The sequence below is a fragment of the Nicotiana tomentosiformis genome, chromosome 11 (genome assembly GCF_000390325.3).
Source record: "Nicotiana tomentosiformis chromosome 11, ASM39032v3, whole genome shotgun sequence".
Taxonomy (NCBI): domain Eukaryota; kingdom Viridiplantae; phylum Streptophyta; class Magnoliopsida; order Solanales; family Solanaceae; genus Nicotiana; species Nicotiana tomentosiformis.
This window is the reverse complement of record NC_090822.1, coordinates 62800767-62815794: the sequence shown is the minus strand read 5'-3', so window position 1 is coordinate 62815794 and position 15028 is coordinate 62800767. Positions and strand designations below refer to the sequence as shown.

At 42.1% G+C, this 15028-nt stretch overlaps 1 long non-coding RNA gene across 1 annotated transcript; it reads left to right on the top strand.

The window, feature by feature from the left end:
• Positions 1 to 366: 366 nt before the first annotated feature.
• LOC138900875 (uncharacterized) lies at positions 367 to 14553 on the top strand. Its single transcript, XR_011412192.1, has 4 exons — positions 367 to 1205; positions 6079 to 6143; positions 6651 to 8173; positions 14174 to 14553. It is a non-coding gene; the product is annotated as an uncharacterized lncRNA (long non-coding RNA).
• Positions 14554 to 15028: the final 475 nt, after the last annotated feature.

Sequence of the window (15028 nt, the reverse complement as noted above, 5' to 3'; positions counted from 1 at the left end):
TTAGAGTATAAGTTTTGTTCCTATTTTTAAATAGAAGAAAAATTACAAAATATATATATATATATATTTGGTTTCTTCTAATTTTAAATTTAAGTTATAGTATTTTTCTTAGTATAATTTAAACTATAGTGCAAATATTTAGTTTTCTTATGTATATAATATTTTATTATAATAGTAGCTGACTAATATTTTTAACTATGCGTTTTACTTTCTCTTTTCTTCATTTAAAAAAAAATAAGTAAAAGTTATTTTAAAAAAAGGCAACTAGCGAGAAGAACAAAAAAGTAACAAAATAAACAATACAAAAGATCTCTCCTAATCTTAGTAAGCTGCCTATACACCAATAATCCCTATTTTTCCCCAACTCCCCCACGTCCCCATATCCCTCACTTTCCACTTCCCCATTCCCCCACTCATCTCACCACTTCGTCACATCAGATACAACATACACACATCTATATATAGACACACTTCACAAATAGACAAGAGAGGGGAAATTAAAATTGAGAGTAAAAAAGAAAGAAAGGGGTCCTCTTCTTCGTTCAAATATTCAGTAGAAAACCCAAAAACTTACATAAAAATCACTATGAAGCTTTAGTTCAAAAATAAAGACACCGCCTCTGTTTTCTTTTCTCAAACGAAAAGAGATAATTGAGAGCCGGACAATAAGAAAAGAGTAAGCAACGTTTTCCACCCAAAGAACATTTTGTTTTCATCGCCATTCTCATGTTTAACTCTTCATTGTATGAAGGCAATGATAGCTCATGTTTTTCAGCCATAGATCAGCTTTAAAACCTCACTGTTTTGTCACCAAAACACTACCAAAAACTCCTCCAAAGCAGCCACAAAAATCTGTTGTGAAACAGCCCAAATCAGTCACCAAACAGCCCCAAAGACAGCATAAAACCACCACAAAAATCGACTGAAAAACTGTCCAAAAACCAGCGCCAAACAGATCTGAAAATCTGTTTAGAAACCATTTAAAAATTAGCCCGAATAGTAAAAACAAATCAGCCGAGCTCCACCTAAACTGAAGGTCTTTGTTGTTCAGATCTGGACGTGAAAAAAGGACGAGGTCGATGTCTTTACGGCAAGATTTCTAGGCGAGGTTCCGGTCCCGGTTCACGCGAGCTTCGTTGTATGGTTTTGGTCATGGAGATACTGTGTATTGACTTCATAAATTAAAGAAAAATCTGCTGTCAAAGGTCTCTTCTCTTACCCCTTTATTTTATTAGTTGCGTGTAAGTATTTATAGATTTAAAAGTGACACCAACTTCTTGTTCTGTTATTTTGCGTATATGTTTTGATAGATGATATTCCACTGTTTTTGGGCTAAAAATGGAATTCAACAGTTTGTCTTTTTAGGGGTTCATTTCAGGATGTGTTGTGAAAATCGTATGTAGTTTTTGTTGGGAATTAAGTTGTTTTCCTTGGGGGGGGGGGGGGGCGTGGAGGGGCATTAAAATTGATAAAGAATTTAAAAGAATTTGAGGCCCTTTCTACATAGGGAACAAAATAATAAAACTGTGAGTTAGCACTTTTTTCGTAATAAACCCACAAGAATAGTTAGAACAACTTCACTTCTTCCACAATTTCATATCCATAAATCATGGCTCACAATAATCTTAAACTAGTTTAGGAAAGTAATTCATAAATATGTTAGAAATCCTTTAGATACGCTCTTAATTAATTAAATTATCGTGATTATGTATACGTTCGCGCGACATAATTACGATTTTCAAACTTAAAACCAAGGTATGCATTCACGCAACTTTAAAAAAAATAATCTTAATAAACTGTTATTAATTGAGTACACATACGCGTGACGTGATTTGAACACACCAAATAAAATGACTACACATACATGTGATTCATTTCAAGATAATTTCATAATTATAATAAAAAAAGTAATTTAAAAGCAGTATAAGGTAAAATATACGTAGGTTTTAAAATATGTAATAATCAGATAATTAAGCCAAGTATGATTGTTAAGCGACCGTGCTAGAACCACGAAATTCGGGAGTGCCTAATACCTTCTCTCGGGTTAACAAAATTCTTTACTCGGTCTTCTGTATTTCGCAGACTTAAACAAAGTAAAATTTTCTTGTATTTTGTTTGCATTACTTCCTTGGCATTCTTATTATGTGTTTTCTTCCGTGATATCTTAATCACCTTAGTTCAGTGTAACTATTCTTTTTATATTTCTTCATTGGATCACTTCCATTATTTTTTCATTATCATACTGTCATATACCTGTTCAACTTTCTTATTTATTCCAGTAGGGTCTTGACCTAACCTCGTCACTACTCTATCGAGGTTAGGCTTGATACTTACTAGATATCGTTGTGATGTACTCATGCTACGCTTCTGCACATCTTTTTGTGTCGATCCGGGTACTTTATACAAGCCTAGGCACCAGTGAGTCGATCTTAGATCGAAGACTTCAAGGTATACGTGCCGGCATCCACGGGTCTCGGAGTCGCCCTCTGTCTAGTTCTATTTTATTTTTCTTTTTATAGATATTTGTTGTATATGGATGTTCATTATACTCTTGTAGAGCTTGTGACTTGGTATTACCAGATTTTGGGAGTTATGTTCAGTTGAGTTGCGGAGACTTTTTATGATAACTATTGGTTAAATTGAAAGTTTTATTACTTTTCCAGTTAACTTCTGCATGTATGCAAGGCTTACCTAGTCTTAGAGACTATGTGCCATCACGACATCCTACGGAGGGAATGTGGGGTCGTGACTAGTGCAAGGTTTCTGGTATTGATAGGTCTGGAGTTTGAGAGAATTGAGAGAGGATAGGGAAAGGGGGCGGTTGGATAGCAGGGTAATGATTTTAGGGTTTGGGTAGGTTTAGGCCGTCTCTGAGGTTAAAGTTGAGGGAAGAGATATGGGCCGTTGGATCATTAGATCAACGACCCTGATAATTCAGGCTTTAACAATTAAAATGAGAAGATATATGGGCTGTTAGATCTCCGTACTTCGACGGTTGGGATTGTATCGGAGAAATACGTTTAAAATTAATTAAAAAAAGAGATAAAATGTGGATCGTTGATCAAGTAGACGGACTGCTCAGATTAAATGTGTTTCTTGTTTGAGTGATAGAGACGGTGATGTGCGCACCGCTATTGGCTCACAAGGAGTGGCATGGATTGCCAACTTGGTTTGGAGGGGTTGTTTGGACTGGGTCAGATTCATTTGGGCTTGGCATTTAGGGTGAAAATAATTTAAATAGTAGCCACTTTGTAATTAATTAAGAAATTAAAATTGTAGCTTTTTAGTCTTTAACCCTTTTGAAATTAATTAAAATAAACTTAATTACTTTCAATAAAATATAGTAGAAATTATAATTATCAAATATATTACTAATTACTGTAATTAATTAATTATTTATAAAAATGCTTACTTTCCAAATTATGACATTAATTTTAAATTATGACATTAATTTTGAATTATTAAAATAGTAGACTAATTAACAAAAAATTAAGGAATAACTTTTTAAATGAATTATAAAACCTATATAGTGCATATAAAGGTTACTCTAATGATCTTAAAATAGTAAGCATGATATATTTTGTAATTATATCATACTAAATTATTAATTTCAACACTAATAATTGCTAAATTATTTTTTGCAAAAATAGGTATTATTGATTAAAAATATTTTCAATATACTTATTGCAAATCTGTAACGACCCGGCCGGTCGTTTTGAGTGTATTATCCCCGATCCCCTATTTACTATTTTTTTTGTATCTGTTTCTTCTTATGTGACTTGCCGGGAGGTCTTATTTTTGGTTTCAGAGCATTTTGGGACACTTAGTCCTTAAAACGGAAGCTTAAGTCTCAGGATTTTGACTGTAGTCGGAAGTGTGTGAACACGACTCTGTAATGGAGTTTTATCGGTTCCTTAGCTCCGTTGGGTGATTTTGGACTTATGAGCGTGTCTGGACTGTGAATTTGAGGTATGTTGCTAATTTAAGCTTGAAATAGCGAAAGTCGGATTTTTGGGAAGTTTGACCGGGGGGTTAACATTTTGATATCGGGGTGGGATTGAAATTTTGAAAGTTGGAGTAGGTTCGTGGTGTCATTTATGACTTGTGTGCAAAATGTATGGTCAATCAGACGTGACTTGATAGGTTTTGGCGTCGTTTGTAGAATTTGGAAATTTCAAAGTTCATTAGGCTTGAATCTGTGTGTAATTCGTATTTTGGGTGTTGTTCGAAGTGATTAGAGGATTTGACTAAGTTCATAGTGGGTTATTAGAGTTGTTGGTATGTTTGGTTGAGGTCCAGGGGACCTCGGATCGATTTCGGGTGGTTAACGGATCAAAGTTTGATGTTGAAGGATAGTCGAAGTGTTGTTCCTGCTGGTGTAATCGTACCTGCAAGTGGGGAACCGTAGGTGCGGAAATGCAGAAGCAAAGATGAGGCCGCAAATGCGGGCAAGACCAGGAAGGGAAGGGGGCGCAGGTGCGAGAAAGGACGCGCATCTGCGAGTCCGCAAATGCGAGGATGGGCCGCAAATGCGAAAAAGGAAAAGTTTTGCATTTCTGCAAAAGCGTACGAAGGGCCGCAGGAGCGACTCCGCAGGTGCGAGATCTTGATTCGAGGGGATTATTGAGGTAAGCTTCTTGTACTCATTTTTTATCATAAATCTTGATTCCCTACTGATTTCCCCACCTAATTAGCGAGATTTTGAAGTGAATATTGGGGGTTTAGGGCTTGAGAATTGGAGAGTAGATTTTGGGGATTTGGAGGACCAAATGATATCGGATTTTGATGAATTTAGTATGGTTAGCCTCGTGAGTGAATGAGCTTTCAGGTTTTGTGACTTTTATCGGATTTCGATATGTGAGCCCGAGGGTCGGGTTTGAGCCGATTTCGGATTTTGGCTTATAATTTTGTGTTTTTCTTGTGGAATTGATTCTTTTAGCCTATATTAATTATATAGTACTACTTATGGCTAGATTCGGAGCGTTTGGAGATTGATTCGAGGGGCAAAGGCATTGCGGAGAAGGATTTTGCATGGTTCGAGGTAAGTAACAATTTTAAATCTGGTCCTGAGGGTATGAAACCCCGGATTATTGGATTCTGTGAGTATTTTGGAGGTGACGCACATGCTAGATGACGGGCGTGTGGGCGTGCACCGTAGGAATTAGGAATTGGTCCATTCCGTGAAACTGTAAAGTTGAATAACTTGTTGCTAGCTATATGCTCTCCCTGTGTTATAGAAATTTGGATGCAAATCATGTTAGAAATCATGCTTAGGCTATGTGATGGTACTTTTGGGACCCGCAGAGGTCGCGTACTTGTTGAATTACTTGCTGATTGTGGTCTTGTACTCAGTCATGGTTTTACTTGTGTATCATATCTCAACCTCTTCTTGATTCTTGTTGATACACTATGTTATCTTTGTTTGGGCCGATCTTTGTGATTTCCGAGAGCCCGAGAGATTAGAGAGTTTGATGACTGAGTGAGGCCAAGGGCCTGTCTGTGAGGTATAGATACTATAGCATGTGAGTTGTCCGTGCAACATGTGAGTTGTCTGTGCAGCACATGAGTTGTCCGTGTGGTTCCACATATTGATACTATGGCACGTGAGTTATCCGTGCAGCACGTGAGTTGTCCATGCAACGCATGAGTTGTCTGTGTGGATATAGCGCTTGGGTTGAAAGGAGCCCTTTCAGAGTTTGCACACCCTCAGTGAGCGCAGGTACCTACTGAGTGTGAGTACTGAGGGCTGAGAGCCTAGTGATTGAGCTGTTGTGACGAGTTGAGTGATTATTGCCCTGAGAGGTTGTACTTTCTTTTTCATTTGTTGATGCACTTAGTTGCTATCTGTCATTGTCGTGAAATTTCTGAAAGATTATGTATCCGGATTTACATGCACTGTAACTATATAAAACTGATTTGATTTGAACTGCCGGATTTTAAAGCATGTTTATTCCTTGCTGGAATTATTGAAAATGAATTGTATTTGTATAGCTCGTCACTACCTTCTCGGTTCCTTATTTATTTCTGTTACTTATTGATTTGGTTGTATTCATGCTACACCCTGCACTTCATGTGCAGATCCAGGTGTGTTTGATCACGGAGGTCGTTGAGTTCGTGCGCGATCGAGTACCGGAGACTACGAGGTAGTTGCCGGCATCCGCAGACCTTGTCTCTCCTTCTATGTTTTCTTTTTTTCATGTATTGATACTTAGACATTGTTTTTATTAGACTAGATATCTAGATGCTCATGACTTGGTGACACCCCGATGTTTGGGGCTATCTTTCCGCATTTTATTTTGAATTCAACTCTAGTTTTGTAAACATTTCTAGTATGAAAAAGCTTTGAATTATCCTTTTTATGAAATATTGAAGTATTTTGAAAGGTCGGCTTGCCTAGTACCATCGATAGGTGCCATCACGACACGTTAGAGTGTTGGGTTGTGACAAGTTAGTATCATAGCCTAGGATACATAGGTCTCACGAGTCATGAGCAGGGTTAGTAGAGTCTTGCGGATCGGTATGGAGACGTTTGTACTTATCTTCAAGAGACTGCATAACCCTTAGGAAAAAAACATCACATTCTTGAATTCTTGTCCTGCGAATCTGTTGATTCTGGTGACTAAATTTCTGTTGTTCTAATTCTCTCACAGATGGTGAGGACGCGTACTACGGGGCAGGATGGACATCCACCAATACCACCAACCAGGGCCACGAGAGACCGAGGTCGCGGTAGAGGCCACTGTAAGGGAAAAGGTGCGGCCCACACAGCAGCTGGGGCATTACCTGCAGACCCACCAGTTGCCCCAGTTCAGGAACAAGCTCCAGTTGTGGATGAGCATGTGGGACCAGCTCAGGCACCACCCATGCCCATTGTGATTCCAGGCCTTCAGGAGGCCTTAGCTTAGATTTTGACCGCGTGTACCAGTCTTGCTCAGGCGGTCTGTGTTCCGGACGCAACAGCCACTTCTCAGGTCGGGAGAGGTGCTCAGACTCCCGACGCCCACACACCATAGGAGGTGGTACAGGGATTCCAGACACCGGGGGCACCATCAGCCTAGCCGGTTGCCACTCCTCAGGATTATGTTGTTCCTGCTATGCCTAAGGATGAGCAGCGTAGATTGGAGAGGTTTGGGAGGCTCCAGCCTCCATCTTTCAGTGGTGCAAAGGGAGAGGATGCACAAGGTTTCTTGGACAGGTGTCAGAGGATACTCCGTACGACAGGTATTCTGGAGATCAGTGGGGTCTCGTTCACTACCTTTCAGTTCTCTAGGGCTGCATTTTGTTGGTGGGAGGCTTAAAAGAGGCATAGGTCGGTCGGCGCATCACCCCTTACCTGGCAGCAGTTCTCCGTTCTCTTTCTGGAGAAGTTCGTGCCTTAGTCCCGCAAAGAGGAGCTGCGCAGACAGTTTGAGCAGCTTCGTCAGGGTGATATGTCTGTGACGCAGTATGAGATGATATTTTCAGAGTTGGCTCGTCATGCTATCTGGTTGGTTCCCACAGACAGGGAGATGATCAGGAGGTTCATAGATGGCCTCACTTTTTAGCTGCGATTGCTTATGATTGAGAAAGAGTGTCTGGTGCTACTTTTGATGAGGTTGTCGATATTGACTGTCAGATTGAGATGGTTCACAGCCAGGAGCGGGTCGAGAGGGAGGCCAAGAGAACTCGTGGCCAGGGTGGCTTCAGCGGTGTTCCATCTGGGGGCAATTCCACCACGGTAGGGGTTGTCCTTTCAGACATGCTCAGATGGCTCGCCCGGTTCACCATGGTGCATCATCTGGCTATGGTTCACACAACTATCAGTAGGGTCAGTCTTTATTTAGTGCACTACCAGTGCAGAGTTCTCACCCTGCTTTGTCAACTCATGTATCTACGGGTAGTTCTTCGGGGCATCAGGAGCAGCAGTTCTGTCAGAGGAGGGGTTGTTTCGAGTGCGGAGATTTTGGTCACATTAAGAGAGATTGCCCTAGGTTGTTGAGTGGGGCTCCACAACAGAGTACTCGGCCGATGGCACCAGCACCAGCAGCTCCACCACCCGCCCAGCCAGCTAGGGGTAGGGTTCAGTCAGCTAGAGGTTGCCCTAGAGGGGGAGGCCGATCAGGGGGCGGCCAGGCCCGTTTCTATGCTATTCCTGCCAGACCAGATGCCATTACTTCAGATGCTGTTATTACAGGTATTGTCTCAGTTTGCCACAGAGATGCCTCTGTATTATTTGACCCTGGTTCCACTTATTCATATGTGTCTTCATATTTCGCTCATTTTTTGGATATGCCCCGTGAGTCCCTTGCTTCATCAGTTCTTGTATCAACTCCAGTGGGCGATAATATCATTTTGGACCGTGTATATCGGTCATGTGTGGTGACTATTGGGAGTCTGGAGACTTGAGTGGACCTCCTGTTGCTTAGTATGGTCGATTTTGATGTGATTTTAGGTATGGATTGATTGTCTCCATGTCATGTTGTTCTTGATTGTCACGCTAAGACCGTGATATTGGTGATGCCAGGGTTGCCGAGCGTTGAGTGGAGCGGCTCTATAGACTATGTTCCCAGTAGAATGATTTCATACTTGAAAGCTCGGCGGATGGTTGAGAAAGGTTGTCTATATTATCTGACCTTTGTGAGGGATGTTAGTGCAGAGGCCCCTACTATTGATTCTGTTCCGATGGTGCAAGATTTCCCGGATATGTTTCCTGTAGACTTTCCAGGCATACCGCCTGACAGGGATATTGATTTCGGTATTGATTTGGTGCCGGGCACTCAGCCCATTTCTATTCCTCCATATCGTATTGCACCGGCGGAGTTGAAGGAATTGAAGGAGCAGCTTCAAGAACTCCTTGATAAGGGGTTTATTTGGCCTAGAGTGTCACCTTGGGGTGCACCAGTTATATTTGTAATGAAGAATGATGTACTATGACAATGTGCATTGATTACAGATAGTTGAACAAGGTCACAATCAAGAACAAGTATCCATTGTTGCGTATTGATGATTTATTTGACCAGCCTCAGGGAGCGAGGGTGTTCTCCAAGATTGTTTGAGGTCAGGGTATCACCAGCTGAAGATTTGGGACTCAGATATTCTTAAGACAGCTTTCAGGACCCGATATGGCCATTATGAGTTCCTTGTGATGTCTTTTGGGCTGACCAACGCCCCAGCAACGTTCATGCATTTGTTTTTCAGTGTGTTTCAAACTTATCATGACCCGTTCGTTATTGTATTCATTGATGACATCCCGGTGTACTCTCGCAGCCAGAAGGAGCATTCTCAGCATCTGAGGATTAAGTTACAACGATTGAGGGAGGAGAATCTTTATGCAAATTTCTCTAAGTGTGAGTTTTGGCTCAGTACAGTGGTGATATTGGGACACGTGGTGTCCAATGCGAGTATTCAGGTAGACCCGAAGAAGATAGAGGCAGTTCAGAGTTGGCCCAGACTGTCCTTAGCCATGGAGATTCGGAGTTTTCTCGGTTTGGCTGGTTATTACCGCCTTTTCATGGAGGGCTTCTCATCTATTGCATCGCCCTTGACTAAATTGACCCAAAAGGGTTCTCCTTTCAAGTGGTTCGGGGAGTGCGGGGAGAGCTTTCAGAAGCTCAAGACTGCTTTGACCACGGCTCTAGTTCTAGTCCTACCATCAGCTTTTGGTTCTTACACAGTGTATTGTGATTCCTCGCAGATCGGTATTAGGTGTGTTCTGATGCAGGAGGATAGAGTGATTGCTTATGCTTCGTGCAAGTTGAAGCCTCATGAGAAGAATTATCATGTCCACGACCTTGAGTTAGCAGCTATTATTCACGCCTTGAAGATTTGGCGGCACTATTTGTACGGGGTTCATTGTGAGATTTACACTGATCATCGGAGTTTGCAGCATCTGTTCAAACAAAAGGATCTTAACTTGCGTTAGCAGAGGTGGTTGGAGCTTCTTAAGGACTATGATATCACCATTTTATACCATCCCGGGAAGGCCAATGTGGTGACCGATGCCTTGAGTCATCGGGCGGAGAGTTTGGGGAGCTTACCATATCTTCCAGCAGTAGAGAGGCCACTGGCATCGGATGTTCAGGCCTTAGTTAGCCAGTTTGTTAGATTGGATGTTTATGAGCCGAGTCAAGTATTGGCTTGTGTGGTCTCCTAGTCTTTTCTTTATGATCGTATCAGGGAGCGTCGGTATGAGGACCCCCATCTGCTTGTCCTTAAGGATACGGTCCAGCACGGTGATGCTAAGGAAGTCACTATTGGGGATGATGGTGCATTGAGGATGCAGGGTAGGCTATGTCACACCCAATGTAGATGGTTTGCGTGTGCTGATTCTCTAGAAGGCTCACAGTTTGCGGTATTCTATTAATCCGAGTGCCGCAAAGATGAATCAGGACTTGAGACAGCATTACTAGTGGAGGAGAATTAAGAAGGACATAGTGGAGTATGTAGCTCGATGCCTAAATTGCCAGCAGGTGAGGTATGAGCATCAGCGACCAGGTGGGTTGCTTCAGAGGTTAGAGATTCCGGAGTTGAAATGGGAGCGGATCACTATGGATTTCGTTGTTGGGCTTCCACGGACCCAATGGAAGTTTGATGTAGTTTGGGTGATTGTGGACCGGCTGACCAAGTCAGCTCATTTCATTCCTTTGATGACTACCTATTCTTCCAAGCAGTTGGCTCGAGTGTATATCCGTGAGATCGTCAGGCTTCATGGCGTACCGGTATCTATCATCTCTGATCGGGGTACATAGTTTACGACACGGTTCTGGAGGGCCGTGCAGCATGAGTTGGGTACTCGGGTGGAGTTCAGTACAACATTTCACCCTCAGACGGAGGGACAGTTCGAGCGCACTATTCAAATATTAGAGGATATGCTCCGTGCGTGTGTGATGGAGTTTGGGTGTTCGTGGGATCAGTTCTTGCCACTAGCGGAGTTTGCCTACAACAACAATTATCAGTCGAGCATCCAGATGGCATCGTATGAGGCTCTGTATGGTAGGCAGTGTATGTCTTTGGTGGGTTTGTTTGAGCCAGGCAAGGCTAGATTATTGGGTACAAATTTGGTTTGGGATGCTCTGGAGAAGGTTAAGGTGATTCAGGATAGACTACGCACAGCCAAGTCCAGACAGAAAAGTTATGCGGATTGGAAGGTTCCCGATGTTGCATTTATGGTTGGAGAGCGGGTCTTGCTCCAGGTGTCACCCATGAAGGGTGTTATGAGGTTCGGAAAGAAGGGCGAGCTGAGCCCGAGGTTTATCGGCCCATTTGAGTTATTGCGACGTGTTGGGGAGGTTGCTTATGGGCTTGCCTTGCCTCCCAGTCTAGCAGGAGTTCATCCAGTATTCCATGTTTCTATGCTCCGGAAGTATCACGTCGATCCGTCTCATGTATTGGATTTCAGTTCAGTCCAGTTGGACAAGGATTTATCTTATGTCGAGGAGCCGGTGGAAATCTTGGATAGGCAGGTTCGAAAGCTGAGGTCAAAGAATATTGCTTCTGTGAAAGTTTAATAGAGGGGCCAGCTGGTCGAGAAGGCGACTTAGGAGACCGAGCATGATATGTGCAGCCGTTATCCTCATCTTTTTGCCACTTCAGCTATGTCTCTATGCTCGTTCAAGGATGAACGATTGTTTTAAGAGGGGGAGGACGTAACAACCCAGCTGGTCATTTTGAGTGTATTAGCCCCGTCCCCCTATATACTATTTTTCCCATATCTGTTTCTGCTTATGTGACTTGCCGAGAGGACTTGATTTTGGTTTCGGAGTATTTTGGGACACTCAGTCCCTAAAACGGAAGCTTAAGTCTCAGAATTTTGACCGTAGTCGAAAGTGTGTGAAGAAGACTCCGGAATGGAGTTCCGTTAGCTCCGTTGGATGATTTTGGACTTAGGAGCATGTCCGGACTGTGAATTCGAGGTCTGTAGCTAATTTAGGCTTGAAATGGAGAAAGTCGAATTTTTGAAAAGTTTGACCGGGGGGTTGACTTTTTGATATCAGGGTCGGATTGGAATTTCAAAAGTTGGAGTAGGTTTGTGGTGTCATTTATGACTTGTGTGCAAAATTTGGGATCAATCGGACGTGATTTGACAGGTTTTGGCGTCATTTGTAGAATTTGGAAATTTCAAAGTTCATTAGGCTTGAATCCGTGTGTAATTCGTGTTTTTGGTGTTGTTCGAAGTGATTAGACGATTTCACTAAGTTCATAGCGGGTTATAAGACTTGTTGGTATGTTTGGTTGAGGTCTCGGGGACCTCGGGTCGATTTCGGGTGGTTAACGGATCAAAGTTTGATGTTGAAGGATAGCTGAAGTGTTGTTCCTGATGGTGTAATCGCTTCTGCGAGTGGGGAACCGCAGGTGCGGACACGCAGAAGCGAAGAGGAGGCTGCAGAAGCGGGCAAGGCCAGGAAGGGCAGGGGCCGCAGGTGCGAGAAAGGATGCGTATCTGCGAGTTCGCAGATGCGAGGATGGGCCGCAGATGCGTAAAAGGAAAAGTTTGGCATTTCCGCAGAAGCGGACGAAGGACCGCTGGAGCGACTCCGCAGGTGCAAGACCTGGAGCGCAGGTGCGAGCCCAATGTTTTTATTGGGTTCCGTAGGTGCGGATGCTTTTGTGCAAGAGCGGTTCTGCAGGTGCAGAAATAGGGCCGCAAGTGTGAAAAGTCTGGGCAGAAGTTTTTAAAAGCAAGGGTTAGCGATTTTAGTCTTATTTCACCATTTGAGACTCAGACTTAGGCGATTTTGGAGAAGATTTTCGAGGGGATTATTGATGTAAGTTTCTTGTACTCATTTTTTACCATAAATCTTGATTCCCCACTGATTTCCCCACCTAATTAGCGAGATTTTGAAGTGAAATTTGGGGGTTTAGGGATTGAGAATTGGAGAGTAGATTTTGGGGATTTGGAGGACCAAATGATGTCAGATTTTAATAAATTTAGTATGGTTAGACTCGTGAGTGAATGATCTTTCGGGTTTTGTGACTTTTATCGGATTTCTAGACGTGGGCCCAGGGGCCGGGTTTGAGCCGATTTCGGATTTTGGTTTATAATTTCGTATTTTTGTTGTGGAATTGATTCTTTTAGCCTAAATTAATTATATCATACTGCTTGTGGCTATATTCGGAGCGTTTGGAGAATGATTCGAGGAGCAAAGGCAATGCGGAGTAGAATTTTGTGCGGTTTGAGGTAAATAACGGTTTTATATCTGGTTAGGAGGGTATGAAACCCCGGATTATTGGTTTATGTGAGTATTTTGGAGGTGACGCACATGCTAGGTGACAGGCGTATGGGCATGCACCGTAGGAATTAGGACTTGGTCCATTCTGCGACACTGTAAAGTTGAATAACTTGTTGCTAGCTATATGCTCTCTCTGTGTTATAGAAATTTTGCTGCAAATCATGTTAGAAATCATGCTTAGGCTATGTGATGGTATTGTTGGGACCCGCAGAGGTCGCGTACTTGTTGAATTACTTGCTGATTGTTGTTTTGTACTTAGTCATGGTTTTACTTGCGTATCATATCTCAACCTCTTCATGATTCTTGTTGATACACTATGGTATCTTTATTTGGGCCGATCTTTGTGATTTTCGAGAGCCTGAGAGATTAGAGAGGTTGATGATTGAGTGAAGCCGAGGGCCTGTCTGTGAGGTATTGATACTATAGCACGTGAGTTGTCCGGCGGTTCCACATATTGAAACTATGGCACGTGAGTTGTCCGTACGGTTCCACATATTGATACTATAGCACGTGAGTTATCCGTGCAGCACGTGAGTTATCCGTGCAGATATAGCTCTTGGACTGAAAGGAGCCCCTCCAGAGTCTGCACACCCCTAGTGAGCGTAGGTACCTAATGAGTGTGAGCACTGACGGCTGAGAGCCGAGTGATTGAGCTGTTGTGATGAGTTGATGGACTGTTGCCCTGAGAGGCTGTACTTGCTTTTTCATTTATTGATTCACTTAGTTGCTATCTGTCATTGTCATGAAATTTCTGAAAGATTCTATAGCCGGATTTACCTGCACTGTATCTGTATAAAACTAATTTGATTTGAACTGCTGGATTTGAAAGCATGTCTATTCCTTGCTGGAATTATTAAAAATGAACTGTATTTGTATAGCTCGCCACTACCTTCTCAGTTCCTTATATATTTCTGTTACTTACTGAGTTGGTTGTACTCATGCTACACCCTGCACTTCATGTGCAGATCCCGATATGTTTGTTCACGGAAGTCGTTGAGTTCATGTGCAATCGAGTACCGGAGACTACGAGGTAGCTGTCGGCGTCCGCATACCTTGTCTCTTCTTTTATGTTTTTTTTTTTTCCTGTATTGATACTTAGACACTGTTTTTATTAGACTGGATATCTAGATACTCATGACCCGGTGACACCCCGTTGTTTGGGGCTATCTTTCCGCATTTTATTTTGAATTCAACTCCGTTTTTTGTAAAAATTTCTAGTATGAAAAAGCTTTAAATTATCCTTTTTATGAAATATTGAAGTATTTTGAAAGGTCGGCTTGCCTAGTACAATCTATAGGCGCCATCACGATAGGTTAGAGTGTTGGGTCGTGACAAAATTATTAAGTATAGGTAAATTAATTTTAAAAGGGAAGGTCAATATTGGTCGTCACCAATGTGATTGTCTGCTTGCCTAGTAATGTGTTAGGCGTCATCACGACATGTTAAAATTTTGGGTAGTGACACCATATGAGTTAATTTATAATACATTATGTAGCATATGATTATGGACTATGACTGCAGAACTTTATCACTGGCTGCGAATCTATGGATTAAGTTGAAAGGACATTTAAGTTTTTTTGTGACAATAAGCTAGCAGTCTTGTATTCCAATAGCAACAGGAGTTCAGTAAAGTCAAAGCATATTGATATAAAGTTTCTAGTTGTTAAAGATGGACGAGATTGTCCAATATTAGCATGATTGATAGACGATATTGTTTGGAGGTACTTTGGTTTATGATAGCAAATATGTTTGAGCGCATACGGTGACATACAATTATAAAGTTATATGTGTGTGTGTGTGTGTGTGTGTGTGTGTGTGTG